At 51.2% G+C, this 14,868-nt stretch overlaps 1 protein-coding gene across 1 annotated transcript in view; it reads right to left on the reverse strand.

Annotated features, from left to right (window-relative positions):
• Positions 1–14,868, reverse strand: part of LOC140425056 (ATP-binding cassette sub-family A member 13-like) — a 505,398-nt gene that overhangs the window by 477,839 nt on the left and 12,691 nt on the right. The window lies entirely within an intron of this gene.

The raw sequence follows: 14,868 nt of genomic DNA on the forward strand, positions 1-14,868 counted from the left end.
TACCAACAAGGGACGGCACAGTGCTGGATCTAATTCTGGGGAACAAAGCCAGACAGGTGTTCAAGGTGGTAATGGGGAACATTTTAGTGATAGCAACCACAACACGGTACAATTTAATTTTGTTCTGGGAAAGGGAAAAGATGGTCTGCAAAAACCAGTTTGGATTGGGGGAAGGCAGGTTTTATTAGAATAAGGCACAATCTGACCAAAGCAGACTGGGAACAGCTTCTTGTGGGAAAATCTACAGCAGAGCAGTGGGGGCAGTTCAAAAAAGAAATAGGGAGAGTGCAGGGCCAACATGTTCCCTTTAGGATGAAATGTAAGAGCAACAAGCCCAGAGAAACCGAGATGTCGTGGAATATTCAGGGTTGGATAAGAAAGAAAAGAGAAACTTTTACAAGGTACAAAGGGAGCAAATCAACGGACCTTAGTGCAGTGTAGGGGGAGCATAAGAAAGCAATTAAGAGAGCAAAGAGGGGGCATGAAAAAGCACTGACGGATAGAATTAGGGAGAATCCCAAAACATTTTTGTAAGTATATTAAGGGGAAGAGGATAATCGAGAAAAGAGTAGGGCCCATTAGGGACCAAAGGGGGCAATCTGTGCATGGAGACCGGGAACAGTGGCAGGGTGTTAAACAAGTACTTCACATCTGTCTTCATTTGGGAGAAGGAGGATGAAGGTACAGAATTCAGATAGAGAGACTGTGAGGCTCTTGAACAGTTTGACATAGGGAGTGAAGAGGTATTGGACGTTTTGGCGGGCTTAAAAGTGGAAAAATTCACTTCTGGGTGCGGCTACGCAGAGCTAGGTCGCATATTCGGTAGCTCCCGCTTGGAACGGACTTTTGGGCTCTTTTGCAGGGCCCCCACGGCATCTGTTTGACATTTCCCGGTGTGGCAAGAGGACTGCAACACTCCCCTGACGGTGTCCCCCAGGAGTGTTGTGTATTTTGGCTGCCAGGCCCGGCAGAAGCAGTGGAAGATTTGGCTGCAACAGGATAAACAGCATTTGCAGCAGTTTGCAGCATGCAAGCGGGGGAAGGGCAAGCTTAAAGCTGCAAACAGTCCTGAGGACCTTTATCAAAAGTGAATTCTAACAGCAGAGGGGACAACTGTGAAAAGATCTCACCAGGGCCACTGAAGAAGCGGGGACGAGGCTTCCGGTGGCGGCCATGGAGGAGTAGGTCACGCATTCGGCAGCTCCCGTCTGGAACGGACACTTAGACCTTTTTCAGGAGTTTCCACGGACATTTTGGGGCAGATTGGTGAAGCGAACACTGCCAAAAGGATTCCCTCTCGAGACTTTTGGGCTCTTTTCAGAGCCCCCAAGGGCACTTTTTCGACGTTTCCCGGTGTGGGAAGGAGTTAATAATAGTTCCCCATCAGTATATGGCAGTATATGGGGTGACAAAAAAGGTGGTGGTGGACCAGATGAAGGGAGGGAAGAAGGACAAAATGGAGACGGACGGAGACCAGGCAGCGTGGAGGCAGTGGGCAGAGGAGCAACAGGAGGGTATCCAGCGCTGCCTCAGAGAGATTAAAAAGGACCTGCTAGAGCCGATAAAGGCTTCTATTGATAAGCTGCTGGAGACACAGACGGCCCAGGGGGTGGCGATCCGAGAGGCTCAACAAAAGATCTCTGTCAATGAGGACGAGATCTTAGTCCTGGCGGTAAAGGTCGAGGTGCACGAGGTGCTCCACAAGAAATGGCAGGAGCGGTTCGAGGAGATGGAGAATCGGTCGAGGCGGAAGAATCTGCGGATTCTGGGCCTCCCGGAGGGGCTGGAGGGGCCGGACGTGGGGGCCTATGTGGTCACCATGTTAAACTCTCTGATGGGAGCGGGGTCCTTCCAGGGGCCCCTGGAGCTGGAAGGGGCCCATAGAGTGTTGGCGAGGAGGCCCAAGGCTAACGAGCCTCCGCGGGCGGTGCTGGTGTGGTTCCATCGGTTCGTCAATCGGGAGTGTGTGCTCAGGTGGGCCAAGAAGGAGAGGAGCAGCAGGTGGGAGAACGCGGAGGTTCGGATATATCAGGACTGGAGTGCGGAGGTGGCGAAGAGGAGGGCCGGGTACAATCGAGCGAAGGCGGTGCAGCACAGGAAGGGGGTGAAGTTTGGCATGTTGCAGCCGGCGCGATTGTGGGTTACCTACAAGGGCCGGCACCATTATTTTGAGTCTCCGGAGGAGGCGTGGGCCTTTGTTCAGGCCGAGAAGCTGGACACAGACTGAGGGTCGGGATGGGCGATTGGTGACTGCGGTGGATATGTTATGCCTATTTTTGGTTCGGTGGGAGGGGGTGGGCCTTTGCATTGTTTTGGGTTTCTTTTTCTCTGTGTTTTTCTCTTTCGGGTTGGGGAGGGTAGATGGGGCGGGTTGGGCACTGTTTTGGTTGGTGGCGGGGCCTGGTAGGTGGAATCGAGTTGCTGCTGCTAAGATCAAGGAAGAGCTGGGGCGAGTGGGGTGGGTCAAGACGGGGGTATGCCGCTGTGGGGAACGGGCCGGGTGTGGGGTGCAGGCGCGTGGCTGGCCGAGGAGGGGTCATGGCTAGTCGGCGGGGGAGGGGGGCGAGTAGCCCCCTAATCCGGCTGATAACCTGGAATGTAAGGGGACTGAATGGGCCGGTTAAGCGGGCCCGCGTGTTCGCACACCTGAAGGGGCTCAAGGCGGATGTGGTTATGCTCCAGGAGACACACCTGAAGGTGGCAGACCAGGTAAGACTGAGAAAAGGGTGGGTAGGTCAGGTGTTTCACTCGGGGCTAGATGCCATAAATCGAAGGGTGGCGATCTTGGTGGGAAAGAAGGTGTTATTCGAGGCGTCAAGCATTGTGGCAGATAATGGCGGTAGGTACATAATGGTAAGTGGTAAGTTGCAGGGAGAGAGGGTGGTACTGGTCAATGTGTATGCTCCGAACTGGGACGATGCGGGTTTTATGTGGCGTATGTTGGGTCGGATCCCAGACTTGGAAGTGGGGGGCCTGATAATGGGGGGAGACTTTAACACGGTGTTGGATCCTGCACTGGATCGCTGCAGGTCTAGGACGGGTAGGAAGACGGCGGCGGCTAGAGTGTTGAGGGGATTTATGGACCAAATGGGAGGGGTGGACCCTTGGAGATTTGCAAGGCTGGGGGCTAGGGAATTTTCATTCTTCTCACATGTCCATAAGGCTTATTCTCGAATCGACTTTTTCATTTTGAGTAGGGCGCTGATAGCGGGAGTAGAGGATACCGAGTATTCAGCAATAGCCATTTCGGACCACACCCCGCATTGGGTGGACTTGGAGATGGGGTAGGAGAGGGACCAGCGCCCGCTGTGGCGCTTGGAGGCGGGGCTGTTCGCGGACGAGGAGATGAGCGAGCGGGTCCGAGGAAGTATAGAGAGGTACTTGGAGACCAACGACAACGGGGAGGTCCGGGTGGGGCTGGTATGGGAGGCACTGAAGGCGGTGGTGAGGGGAGAGCTGATCTCCATCAGGGCCCACAAGGAGCGGAGGGAGCGGGGGGAGAGGAAGAGGCTGGTGGGGAGATGGTGAGGGTAGACAGGAGGTATGCGGAAGAACCTGAGGAAGGATTGTTGAGGAAGAGGCGCAGCCTCCAGGCCGAATTCGACCTGGTGAACACCAGGAAGGCGGAGGTGCAGTGGAGGAAGGCCCAGGGGGCGGTCTACGAGTATGGGGAAAAGGCAAGCCGGATGCTGGTGCATCAGCTTCGGAAGCGGGACGCAGCTAGGGAGATCAAGGGAGTTAAGGACAGGGGAGGGAGCCTGGTGCGGAGTGGGGTTGGCATCAATGGGGTCTTCAGGGACTTTTACGAGGAATTGTACCGAATCCGAGCCCCCACGGGAGGAGGGAGGGATGGCCGTTTCCTGGACCAATTGAGGTTTCCAAAGGTGGAAGAGGGACTGGTGGCGGTACTGGGGGCCCCGATTGGGCTGGAGGAGCTGATCAAAGGGATAGGAAGCATGCAGGCGGGGAAGGCACTGGGGCTGGACGGTTTCCCGGTCGAGTTCTATAAAAAATATATGGACCTGTTGGGCCCGCTGTTAGTTAGGACCTTTAATGAGGCAAGGGAGGGGGGGGCTTTACCCCCGACGATGTCCCGGGCACTGATCTCCTTGATCCGGAAGCGGGACAAGGATCCCCTGCAATGTGGGTCTTACAGACCGATTTCCTTGCTAAATGTAGATGCCAAGGTGCTGGCGAAGGTCTTAGCCACGAGGATTGAGGATTGTGTGCCGCAGATCATCCATGATGACCAGGCGGGGTTTGTGAAGGGGAGACAGTTGAACGCGAATGTGCGGAGGCTTTTGGACGTTATCATGATGCCGGCGAGGGAGGGGGAGGCGGAGATAATGGTGGCGATGGACGCTGAGAAAGCCTTCGATAGGGTAGAGTGGGGGTACCTGTGGGAGATGCTGAAGAGGTTTGGGTTTGGGGAGGGGTTTGTCAGGTGGGGTTAGGCTGTTATACGAGGTCCCGATGGCGAGTGTGGCCACAAATAGGAGGAGGTCCTAGTACTTTCGGTTGCACCGAGGGACGAGACAGGGGTGTCCCCTGTCCCCCCTGCTCTTCGCACTGGCAATTGAACCCCTGGCTATGGCACTGAGAGAGTTGAGGAACTGGAGGGGGTTGGTGCAGGGTGGGGAGGAGCACAGGGTGTCGCTTTATGCGGACGACCTGCTGCTGTGTGTGGCGGACCCGGTGGGAGGAATGCCAGAGGTAATGAGGATGCTTAGGGAATTCGGGGACTTTTCGGGGTACAAGCTCAATATGGGGAAGAGTGAGCTGTTCGTAGTTCAGCTAGGGGGCCAGGAGAGGGGGATTGGCGAGCTCCCACTAAAAAGGGCGGAGAGGAGTTTCAGATATTTGGGGATCCAGGTGGCCAGGAGCTGGGGGGCCCTGCATAGGCTTAACTTTACAAGGCTGGTGGAGCAAATGGAGGAGGAGTTCAAGAGGTGGGACGCGTTGCCGCTGTCCGTGGCGGGTAGGGTGCAGTCAATCAAAATGACGGTGCTCCCAAGGTTTTTGTTCCTGTTCCAGTGCCTCCCCGTGTTTATCCCAAAGGCTTTTTTCAGGCGGGTTAACAGGAGTATAATAGGGTTTGTGTAGGCGCGAGGGACTCCGAGTGTGAGAAGGGTGTTCCTGGAGCGGAGTAGAGATGGGGGGGGGCTGGCGCTGCCCAACCTCTGTGGGTACTACTGGGCCGCCAATGCGACAATGGTGTGCAAGTGGGTGATGGAGGGGGAGGGGGCTGCATGGAAGAGGCTGGAGACGGCGTCCTGTGTGGGTACGAGTCAGGGGGCGCTGGCAACGGCGCCGCTGCCGCTCCCTCCAAGGAGGTATACCACGAGCCTGGTGGTGGTGGCGGCCCTCAAAATTTTGGGGCAGTAGAGGCGGCATAGGGGGGAAGTTAGGGCCTTGGCGTGGACCCCATTACGGGGGAACCACCGGTTCACCCCAGGAAGAACAGGTGGAGGGTTTTCGGGGTGGCACAGGGCAGGCATACGAAAGTTAGGGGACCTGTTTGTGGACGGGAAGTTCGCGAGCTTGGGTGAGCTGGAGGAGAGGTACGGGCTCCCCCCAGGGAACACCTTCAGGTACTTACAGGTAAGGGCGTTTGCCAGACGGCAGGTGGTGGAATTCCCACGGCTACTGCCACACACAGTACAGGACAGGGTGGTGGGTGGGATTGGGGAAGATCTCGGAAACTTACCAGGTGATGCAGGAGGAGGAGGAGGACTCGGTGGTGGAGTTGAAAGGTAAGTGGGAGGAGGAGTTGGGAGAGGAGATCGAAGAGGGGACGTGGGCAGATGCCCTAGGGAGGGTGAACTCTTCCTCTTCATGCGCGAGGCTCAGCCTCATAAATTTTAAGGTGCTGCACAGGGCACACATGACCGGGACAAGGATGAGCAGGTTCTTTGGGGGTGAGGACAGGTGTGTTAGGTGCTCAGGGAGCCCAGCAAATCACACCCATGTGTTCTGGGCATGCCCAGCACTGGAGGAATTTTGGAAGGGCGTAGTGAGGACGGTGTCGAGGGTGGTAGGATCCAGGGTCAAACCGGGCTGGGGGCTCGCAATATTTGGGGTGGCAGAGGAGCCAGGAGTGCAGGAGGCGAAAGAGGCTGGAATTCTGGCCTTTGTGACCCTGGTAGCCCGGCGGAGGGTTCTCCTTCAGTGGAAAGATACGAGGCCCCCAAGTGTGGAATCCTGGATCAGCGATATGGCAGGGTTCATTAAATTGGAGAGGGTGAAATTCGCCTTGAGAGGGTCGGTACAAGGGTTCTTTAGGCGGTGGCAACCGTTCTTAGACTTTCTGGCAGAACGCTAGACATTGGTCAATGGCAGCAGCAGCTCGGGGGGTTGGGGGGGGGGGTTTACTTTATTTTTGTTTATGTTATTTACACTGGAAGGGTCTGAGGGGGTGTATACACCTGTTATCTTAAGTCGGGGTGTTAATGTTAATTTATTATTTAGGTACGGGGGGGAGGGGTTTGGGGGGTTGCTTTTTTAGATTGTGTTTTGTACTTAACCCTGTTGGGTTCTTTTTTCTTTCTCATTTTGTTATTGATATTTTATGAAAACCTTTAATAAAAATTATTTTTAAAAAAAAGTGGACAAATTCCAGGGTCCAGAGGAGTTATGTTCAGGCTGCTTTGGGAGGCACGGGAGTAAATTACATGGGCTCTGACCCAAATTTTTAATTCCTCTTTGGTCGCAGGGGAGGCGCCAGAGAACATAAGAACAAGGAACAGGAGTAGGCCATCTGGCCCCTCGAGCCTGCTCTGCCATTCAATGAGATCATGGCTGACCTTTGTGGACTCAGCTCCACTCTCCGGCTTGGATTGGAGTACAGCTAATGTGGCTCCACTTTTCAAGAAGGGTGGTGGAGATAAACCAGGAAATACAGACCAGTGAGTCTCACGTCAATGGTAGGGAAGATATTCGAGAAAATGCATCTCCATTTGGAGAGGCAAGGTTTGATCAGGGACTATCAGTATGGCATTGTTGGAGGGAGGTCATGCCTAACAAATTTGACTGAATTTTGAGAAAGTGATCGGGTATGTAGTAGAGGGTAGTGCAGTTGATGTAGTTTATATGGATTTCAGCAAAGCCTTTAACGAGATCCCAGATGAGAGACTGATAAAGAGGTTAAAAGCACATGGGATCCAGGGTAACTTGGCAAGTTGGATCCAAAACTGGCTTAGTGGTAGAAGACAGAGGGTGGTGGTAGATGGTTGCTTGTGTGACTGGAGGCCGGTGTCCACTGCTGTTACGCAGGGATCAGTGCTAGGTTCCTTATTGCTGTGATACATATAAATGATATATATGAGAATGTGGGGGGGGGGGGGGGGGATGATAAGCAAGTTTGCAGATGACACGTAGATTGGAAGAGTAGGTACACTGCAAAAACTTACCAAGGCTTCTTCAAAACTTCTAAACTCACAACCTCCACCACCGAGTTGGCCAAGGGCAACAGATGCAAGGGAACATCAGCAATGTCCATCAAAGCGACATACCATCCTGACTTGGAAATATATCGCCATTCTTTCATTGTCACTGGGTCAAAGTCCTGGAACTCCCTTAATAATAATCACTTATTGTCACAAGTAGGCTTCAATGAAATTACTGTGAAAAGCCCCTAGTCGCCACATTCCGGCGCCTGTTCGGGGAGGCCGGTACGGGAATTAAACCCACGCTGCTGGCCCTGTTCTGCATTACAAGCCAGCTGTTTAGCCCACTGTGCTAAACCCTTCATAACAATACCTACAGCACAGGGACTGCAACGGTTCAAGAAGGCAGCTCACCGCCACCTTCTCAGGGGAATTAGAGATGGTACTAAATGCTGACTTAATCGGAAATTACAACACTCCATAAAAGAATTTTAAAAACACAACTCCACCATACTTGTGGCCAGCCTCCTTCTGTTATTGTTTGTCACCCTCCTCACCATGAAATATGCCTGAAATTCACAGTTTAAAATGGATTAGCTGTCTGTCGAGGCATGGCAGACACAGTAGTTCAACCAACTAACATACGAATTAGGACCAGGAGTAGGCCACTTGGCCCCTCAAGCCTGCTCCGCCATTCAGTATGATCATGGCTAATCCAATTGTAACCTCAACCGCACATTCATGCCTACCTTGTTAACCAGGCCAATTTCATACGTTGGGTTCATTAATGTGAAAATTCACTATGATGACCAGCTTTTGAAATGTCATTGCCCCTCCACGCTGCTAGGGTCAGACTTTCATGTTGCTGGTGGGACACGGAGTACGGAATTTTCCCTTCTGGGACTAAGTCCCATGGCGGGGTCGGGAACGGGGAGTGTTTCCCCGACTGACAGGAAACCATGCGATATCTTCTGACCCCAATTGAATTAATTATGTATCCAGGAGTTTTGCACCATCTTCTAGGTGGTAGAGGTCGCGGGTTTAGAAGGTGTTATTGATGGAGCCTTGGTGAGCTTTTGCAGTACACCTTGTAAGTAGTACACCTTGCTGCCACTGTACATCGGTGGTTGACAGCATAAATGCAGGGGATGGCAGATAGAGTGCCAATCAAGTACGCTGCTTTGTCCTGGGCGGTGTTGAGCTACCTCATTGTTGTTGGAGCTCTGGGCCGGGCTTGATGGCGAGCCTTCATATCTGGGTGCCCTAATTAAAAGGCGCCCAACATCACTTACACATCACAGCTGGAAGAAACATGATGGACCTACCGAAGAAAGAAGACGGATTTCCAGGAACACACTGAGGCTAGAAGATGGACCTCCTTGATGACACTAAATCTCGAAGATACACCTGATAGATGCTCCTCCCATCCACTGCTGTGATGTTCCTAGGTTCAGGATCACTGGCGGCCTCCATTTCAAACTCCAGAGGCAGTCCCGGGTATTCTTCAGGTAAGTCCCTGTACACCACATCGGTCTAGGCATGTTTTGGACCAGTGTTCTTTCCCGCTGGCTTCATGGGAAATCAAGCATGAGGGTAAGATACCGTTCAAGTCTTCATCTGTATCTCATTTGAGTGATGCAAAGCAGTTTCATGCCAGTCCCAAGCAGGATTCCCGGATGGCCATGGCAGACACCAGAAGAAGACAAGGCCATGGGAGAATTCCATTCAGGAGATGGGACTTGTCCCATTCCTGCCTTGATCTTGAGGTGGAATTGTGAGAGGTTACAGGCTCTAAGTTGTCTGGAGCCAGGCCTGCCGCTGACTCCAGAGCAGCCATGTTAAAAGATCCAATTCCATTCCCCAAAAAACAGCCCAGTTCTTCCAATTAAATCAATAGGTCATCTGTATACAGTTGAATCTTCTAACCACTTTAAATAATCCCTCACCTGCTTCAGCCCCTCACCCAAAATGATTAAATTATTAGAGGCCTTGGGTCACTGGCTGTGTGGAGTTTGTACATTCTCCCCGTGTCTGCGTGGGTTTCCTCTGGGTGCTTTGATTTCCTCCCTTAGTCCAAAGATGTACAGGTTCGGTGGATTGGCCATCCTGAATTGCCCCTTGGTGTCCAGGGATGTGCAGGTTAGGTTAGGGAGGGGTGGTTAGGTGAGTGGATATGGTTACAGTGCTCGTTCGAAGGGTCGGTGTAGACATGGTAGCGTGAATGGCCTCGTGCTGCACTGTAGGGCTTCTATGATTCTATGATCAATTGCAACAGCTAGAAACTAGAAACTTTTGAATAATCCATAATTCACCCTTAGTATACAAACTAGCTCTTCGGGCCCTCTATACCTCAGAACATTTGGAGTACCATTAGGCAGATCAAATAGCCTATAAATAACTTTATGAAAACAAACAAACTCTTCAAGTCATCAGAATAAACAAGAGTCCAGCATTACTCAAAACATCAAGTATTGGAATGCAGCCAAGTGCTCAGATTAATCTACTGGGCTGGATTTTATGCTCTGTAGTCAGTGGGTTTAAAGGCAGGGCAGTGTCCGAAAACCCAGCAGGTGGCTTTCTCACTGCCTACTCACCCATCTCCAACCTGTTTGAAGTTTTATAGATGCGGGGAGTGGTCAGCCTATTGAGGCCGTTAAATGGCCAATCAATGGCTACTTAAAGCCTTCATGCTGATCCCACCATTTTCTTTTTACTTGCAGTGGCCAGGGAGGCCCACTTCAGCCCAGGATGGTTGACAGGCTCACCCTCAAACTTTCAGATCAGGTTGGGGGTTGCGGGGTAGAGCACCCAGTAAAATCCAACCCCCACCGAAACAAACTTTATTCATAGAATTCATAAAAGTACATTACCTGATCATTACAAAGTTGACATTAGATAATGTGCAGACCACATTAGTTTTTTTCAGTTGTGTATGTTACTTACTACATTTATAATTACTAGTTACAGTTAATAATTAATTGCACCATTTTATCATTACAAGCTTCATTACATGTCAAGCATATAACCCAAGGAGCTAAACCCATTTTCCAGTCCCTTGGTGTACTAAGACAGGCAGGTCTTGGATTGTATCCTTTCCATTCTGCACCTTTGCACTGGTTGCCCATTGGTGTATCCCTAACATGGGGTTCTGGACTTTGGAATATGTCAGTCTCAACTCTCAGTTGTGGTTAACTCTTCGCACTGGAAGAAACACTATTTTCAGCCAGACCAAAGAGCATCTTTCACCAAATGAATTGTCTTCCAGCAATAGCTGATGTTTGTCTTGGTGTACATCCCCAAGAAGGAAATGAAATTAAATGAAAGTCGCATATTGTCACAAGTAGGCTTCAAAATAAAAAAAGAAGTTACTGTGAAAAGCTCCTAGTTGCCACATTCCGGCGCCTGTTCGGGGAGGCTGGTACGGGAATTGAACCGTGCTGCTGGCCTGCCTTGGTCTGCTTCAAAAACCAGCTCTTTAGCCCTGTGCTAAACCAGCCCCTTGTATAACTTGCCAACTCAATGTCAAGGATTACGAATGCAAAATTGCCACTTGGGGAAAATGGAACTGAATTCAGCAAGACACTGACATCTTCAGAAGAGAACATTGGCTAAGGAAAAAAATCAAATCATTCTTGTCATGATATGCACTCGTGCACATAATGAGATACAGACAGGCAGTGACAGACACCCAGTACAGCCAAACAACACACAGGACAGAACACAACCAATCACCAGACAGAACACTAGAAAGTGGTCTTCCACTATAAAACACACGAGGCATCAACACTCTGCCTCTTTCCACTGGTGACAACTGTAGTGACAGTTAGGGTGTATATATCAGTTAGCACCTTCCACACGTGGCTCAGAGCTAGTCTGGCCTGGTTAGTTATAGTAAGCACCCTTAGATTAGTAGAGTGTCAAACCCATGGCGAGCTGTGTGTACTGCTTAACAAGTTCAATAAAGCGTATTGAAACAACATCAAAGTTTGGAGTCTACTTTCAAGTACAACTGCATCCAGTTGCAGTCCGTGTTACCCCAGGGTGAATAACACAACATGGTACCAGGAGTCTACTTTCTCTAAGTGGTTTACCTCGAGTGATTCCGTGACGATCGGCAAGTGCCTTCCAGCGGCATGGAGAAGATCCAGGCCCCTCCACAGCTATGGATCTCCGGCAATCTCGGCATCAACTGGCGGATCTTCAAGCAAAGGTTCCTTCTCTACATTGAGGCCTCAGGCCTTGAGGATGCGTCCGATGCCAGAAAAATCACGCTACTCCTAGGAACTGCGGGGGACCAAGCCATCCAGATTTTCAACTTGCTTAATTTTACCGACAGCTAGGACAAGACTAAATTCAAGACCGTTTTGGAGAAGTTCGACAGTCACTGTGAAGTCGAAACAAACAAGAGCTTTGAACGCTATATCTTCCAGCAACGCCTTCAGGGTAAGGATGAACCTTTCCAATCCTTTCTAACTCATCTCCGTATATTAGCGCAGTCCTGCAATTATGGTGACACCGCTGATTCCATCATCAGGGATCAGATCGTGTTTGGGGTGTACTCCGATTCCTTGCGGGTACAACGCTCAAAATTAAGCACATGACCCTGCCAGTTGCAATCGAGACGTGTATAGTGCATGAGCATGCGAGAAATCAGTACTCCTGTTTCAAATCGGCAGGATACAAAAAACTTGCCTCCCACGAGGCAGAGAGTGTACAGGCCATCGCCCGGATGCAGCGCCTCAGTAGCGATGAAAGCGGCCATTTTGCGAGCTTTTCCCGGGGCACCACGCATGCGCAACACGAACGGGAGAACGAAGCGGCCGAAAACCAAACCGCGCAGGTGCGAACGTCGGCTGATCGCATGTGCGACGACGCACGGAGCGTAACAACGTCAACGTCATGACATGCCCAAACTGCAGCACCGCCCACTTAAAGTGGCAATGCCCTGCAAAAGGCAGGCGATGTTTAAATTGCGGGAAGCCAGGACTTTATGCAGCCTTGTGCAGGTCTGCACCACCAGTCAAGGGCCAGCGATCCCAATTCCAACGCAAGCGCGTTCGATGCGTACAGCAAGGTTTACTGGATTCTGATCCTGGTAGCACTACGGATCCAGAGGACGACTGCCTAGAGTCCCCCTATCGTGTGGGCATCATCACTACATGCGAGTATGCCTCCGCAAATTCAGCAAGACGCCTATATATCCTCAATGTAGATTCCGCGGATGAATGGCATACTGTCATACACGTAAATCAATGCAGCATCCAGTTCAAGCTGGACACTGGTGCTTCTGCCAATCTTATCTCTCAAGCTGATTTTGACCACATTAAAAAGCAACCCAAAAATCTTTCACCAACCTGCCAGCTCCTCGATTATAATGGCAATGCCATAACTGTAGTAGGATCTTGTCACCTATTCGTCTCCAACAAGACCATCAATGTCACACTGCGATTCGAAATAGTCAAGCCTGATAAGGCATCCCTGCTTGGTGCCCACGCATGCAAGCTACTCAACCTCGTACAGCGGGTCCATGCCATGTCTTCTTCCAATGTGGATCTTCAGGCTTGCTCAATATCCGGATGTGTTTTGATGGAATGGGTACTCTGCCACACTGCTACAAGATCCTACTTAGGCCTGATGCCACGCATGTAATCCATGCACCACGCCAGGTTCCGGCTCCTCTGAAGGAATGTTTAAAGGCACAGCTACAGGAGCTCCAAGACCAGGGCATCATCTCCAAAGTGACGGAACCGACTGACTGGGTCAGCTGTGTGAAGAAGCCCTCAGGAGAGTTGCAGATATGCATAGATTCCAAAGATCTTAACCGGAACATAATGCGGGAACACTACCCGATCCCGAAGCGGGAAGAACTGACCAGTGAGATGGCACACGTCAAATTCTTCATGAAGCTGGATGCATCGCGTGGTTTCTGGCAGATACAACTGGACGAGTCCAGCAGGAAGCTCTGCACGTTCAACACACCATTTGGCAGGTACTGTTACAACCGTATGCCGTTCGGCATTGTCTCAGCCTCTGAAATCTTCCACAAGGTCATGGAGCAGATGATGGAGGGCATTGAGGGTGTGCATGTCTACGTAGGTGATGTAATCATATGGTCCACGGCCCCTGAGGTACACATGCCTTGTCTCAAACAAGTCTTTTGACGTGTCCATGCAAACGGCCTCAAGCTGAACAAGGCCAAGTGCTCCTTTGGCATGTCAACCATCAAGTTCTTGGGCGACCAGATATCCCAGCAGGGTGTGTGACCAGATTCGGACAAGGTCAAGGCCATTAGCGCCATGAAGACCCCGGAAGACAAAAAGTCGGTACTACGCTTCCTCGGAATGGTGAACTTCTTGGGAAAATTCATTCCCAACATGGCATCACACACCACGGCTCTCAGGCATCTGGTGAAGAAGTCCACTGCATTCCAGTGGCTATCCACACATCAAGCAGAGTGGCTCGAGCTCAAAGCAAATCTCACCACTGCTCCAGTACTAGCGTCTTTTGACCCGGACAGGGAAACAAAAATCTCCACGGACGCAAGCCAGGACGGCATTGGTGCGGTGCTCCTCCAGAGGGATGATTCCTCATCCTGGGCTCCAGTTGCTTATACGTCAAGGGCCATGACTCCCACTGAACAGAGGTATGCCCAGATAGAATGATAGAAAAAGAGTGCCTGGGCCACCTAACCGGCATTGTAAAGTTTCATGACTACGTCTACGGTCTACCAACATTCACAGTGGAGACTGACTACAGACCCTTGGTCCACATCATTCATAAGGACTTGAATGACATGACACCCAGGCTTCAGCGCAGTCTCCTCTGACTCCGAAGGTACGATTTTGAGTTAGTATACACACCAAGCAATTGCGGATGCCCTGCCACACTCCATCACCTCACCCTGTGAACAGGTTGACTTCATCCGCCAGATTGAGGCACAGGTGCAGCTGTGTGCCAGCAACCTCCCGGCCTCAGGTGAAAGAGTGATCAGCATTCGTGAAGAGACTGCCAAAGACCCTCTTCTGCAGCGTGTAATGCACCACCTTGCAAATGACTGGCAAAAAGGGCAATGCCCTCAGTTCTTTAATGTGAAGGACGACATGACAGTCGTCGAGGGAATCAAGCTAGATCGTATCGTTATTCCTCACAGTCTGCAGAGCTTAGTGCTCAAACAAATCCACGAGGGACACCTAGGTGTCGCCAAGTGTAGGCGCAGGGCCCGGCAGGCTGTCTATTGGCCTGGAATCAGCCAGGACATATCCAACATGGTCCTCAATTGTGCGACCTGCCAGCGTTTCCAGCCTGCTCAAACAAAAGAAACACTCCAGCAACACGAGATTGTGACCTCTCCGTGGTCCAAGGTGGGAATCGACCTTTTTCACGCCAATGGGCGTGACTATGTGCTCATTATAGATTACTTCTCAAATTACCTGGAAGTTGTGAAGCTGTCGGACCTCACATCAAGGACAGTCACAAGGCCTGC

This window comes from Scyliorhinus torazame, chromosome 6 (genome assembly GCF_047496885.1).
Source record: "Scyliorhinus torazame isolate Kashiwa2021f chromosome 6, sScyTor2.1, whole genome shotgun sequence".
Classification (NCBI taxonomy): Eukaryota; Metazoa; Chordata; class Chondrichthyes; order Carcharhiniformes; family Scyliorhinidae; genus Scyliorhinus; species Scyliorhinus torazame.